This window comes from Hyposmocoma kahamanoa, unplaced genomic scaffold (genome assembly GCF_003589595.1).
Source record: "Hyposmocoma kahamanoa isolate Upper Pololo Valley unplaced genomic scaffold, ASM358959v1 192, whole genome shotgun sequence".
NCBI classification, from domain to species: domain Eukaryota; kingdom Metazoa; phylum Arthropoda; class Insecta; order Lepidoptera; family Cosmopterigidae; genus Hyposmocoma; species Hyposmocoma kahamanoa.
The window spans coordinates 12956886-12960231 of NW_020653719.1; positions in this window are offsets into that span (position 1 = coordinate 12956886).

A 3346-nucleotide genomic window follows, 5' to 3' on the forward strand; every position below is an offset into this window, starting at 1 on the left:
CTCTTACCCAACAAAATGGAAACGCAGTAATGCTCACATTAAGTACTACTTGACGGCAGAAATAGGTAAGGTGGCAGAGCTTACAGTAGAGCTCCTTGTAAAAAGTTTGTCCGGGTAAGTACTTACCCGGACAAACTTTTTCTCTCTACTGCTAGTACTCCGGATACCACAAAATACTCGCGTTGTACGAGTATGTGCTTGGAAACGGCCGCAGGCAGGGAATTCCTTTCCTGGTCTGTGCGTATAATAAATGACGAAAAGAGCTTCGTACGCCTGAAGGGAATTTCGACCAAGTAGTTGGCGTGGCCGGTAGGAATGAGCGTTACAAATCGTATAGTTATTCAAACTATATATTGTGGCATTATCGAATATTTGATATCGTGTATCTTAGAAACTATATATCGATATAGCTCCGCATCGCGTATTGTATAGCGATGCCGAATCAAGCCGAGTGGATACCAACACGAAATCATATATTTTCCAAGTATATACCGATATTGCTTCTTATCAAATATTCACTGCGTGGATATCAACGCGAAACCATTTTTTGTGTGTCTTCGAAACTGCAAATATACTAACATTGGCGAGCATTGCTCTTGTAAAACTATATCCTATTTATATATAATTATATAATTTCGTAATTTGTCGCAGCACCTACGCGGGCTGTATCCATGAATATATAGTTTCAGAAAATATACAGTTTCGAAATCCGATTTCAAATATTGATATATAGTTTCGATACGATATTCAGAAAAAGCTATATATTACCCATTCCTAGCGGCCGGTATGCGTTCGCGTAGAAGATATCCGTCCACAATGATCTCGAGGATATCCATGTTATTCATTGATATTAAATGTTACAGCTCTAGCTAAGTAGTTCTATATTCTCTTCAACTCTTTCAGAGACACTACGGAGCCACGGAGACTTAATAATCGGAGCCCACATCAATCAAACTTAGTGTCAGGCGTTGAGAAAGGGTTATAATAGTGAGGAAATTCTAATAATCTACTTTATACTCCGACTTCGGTTATATTTCTCCACTACTCCTACCCTATAACCGAGTTTATAAAATAGAATAAAATAGAAAACATTTATGGCAACGCCACAATTTACAAAAAAGGCACAAACAAGACTTATATAAATAAAAACAGAAATAACACTAAAAAAAACAGCATAACGACATTTAAACAACATGTTGCATAATACTACACTGATATGTGTACGGCTGTGGCGTATGCAAAAGGATCCCGTTCAGCTAAAGTCACAACCAAGACTAGGCTGTAACGCTGGTTGTCAATGGGCCCTAGCCGAGTGAGTGACAGACGTATGCGTCCCGAAATGAAAAGAAAATGACCTTTATCAGGTCGATGTAGAATAATTATTGTTTAGTTAGTTTACTTACTTACGACTTCATTATTTATCTGACTGACACTGATTTGGTTCAACACTCGCTGGACCGATCCAGTAGTAGTAATAAACGTATTTTACCATTCCATTACCATACCTGTAAAGAATCAGAAGTTTTCGTTTAACCAAGGTAAACGACTCTTTTATGGGGAACTGTATACGTTTTTACAATAACATTCCGGAGCATATATTAAGATTATCATTTCCTAAGTTTAAAAACTACATTAAAAATATTTTGATCGAAAAGTCATATTACAAAATTGAAGACTACGTGTTAGATAAAGATGTATGGAAAGACGACACGGCTCCAGAATCCACACAAATTTGATTCAAAGTGTATTCCATAGCATTTAAGTTTATTTGAAAAGAACAATCCCTAGAGTTTCTTGCTCGTTCTTCTCAGGGAAGTCAGCGTGGTGAACGAGCAATGTGACGTTTTCAAGTGTAAATTTATTTTAACTATGGAATAAATGATCTTTGACTTTGACTTTGTATAATATTCGAACAGATGAGGAGATCCCGAGGTCGATTCCCGGTACCAATTTAAGAAATGAACGTGTCCCAGAGTGAATTCCGTTGCTTTGGTATTCATAGTACAGGCGATTCCTTAGTTTGAGACCAGGCAATTGATGTGGTTGTCTAGCACGTTGTTATTAATTATTACAGCAGCACCAGACCGTATGTAGCCTTTAGAGCTTAAACAGCAAACTCAAAGCTCAAACTTCAAAATTCTAACCGCATCTGAATTCTATATATTCACATAAAACTAAGAATGAATGGGATATTCTTTTTTGCACATAAAAAATAAAATGGAGACCTTGTTGATAAGGCAGTCACCACACTTGTCGTATTACTTGACGTATTAGTAGCAGTGCGAAAGAGTTCGTCCAGAGAAGAAATGCGAGTATTACTGCGTTCCGGTTTTGAAGAGTAATTGTGCTGGTGAAATAACAGGCACACGAGACTTGTAAACTCATAAGTTATAAGTCTCATGTGCATGACACAGGGTGACAAGCGCAGTGGCAGTGTCCCTCATATCTTTGCAATTTAAAGCTCTGAGTGTCACTGCAACTCCTATAGACAGGTGTGTCGCTCAAAACCAGGCAAACGACACGATTGTCCCGTTACTTGGTATCATAAAAAAACTCCTTAAGTACCAAATTAGTTTAGCACAAATCTCAGACTTGTAAAACTAATTCAGATTGCTACTGTAAACAGTATTTTCCTTCGAAAAGTTAACTTTGTCACAAAATATTTCTGCGTACTGTAGTACTGCTACAGTACTGCTATGCAATTTGTCTCGTATACGTGAAAAGAGCACAAAAGATCGGGGAGGTGGGGATTTGAAAAGGCAACGGAAAAATTACTCGCATACATTCCTTTATAATACATAGCGTATTCTTTGGGAACATGGACGTGTGGAACGTTAAAGGTACGAGCATTAGATATAAATTGTCATAAATTTCTCACAGTTGGGTCTGTTGGCAAAAAACCTTTTCAAACCCAAAGATCTGTAATAAGCGCATAGAGAAATTTGTACGATTTGCTGACACGGTGTATCAGGATGGCAACAGGCGCTGGTTACTCCAGTCAGATCGAAAGAATGTTGTTCGACCCATGTATCAATATTAATAACAAACAAGTGGAGTCACAAAACATCTTGACGCCACGCAGAGGTCCCAGGTTCAATTCCCGGGCCGGGAGAAATATTTGTATGGCCTACATTTATTTCTCTCGTGAGTTTGGGTGTAATTTGTGGTTGTCTATGTGTGTGTTCATGGAACCCGCGACACAGGGTTTCCCTAGTGCGGGGCTATGTTGAGTGTGTGCGTTATTATTATTATTATTATAATTTGCCGGGAAACTGATGAACCACAACCTGAAGTTTCTATATTGCGTTGCAATTCAAACTAGGACCATTGTTCTCTTAAGGCTATC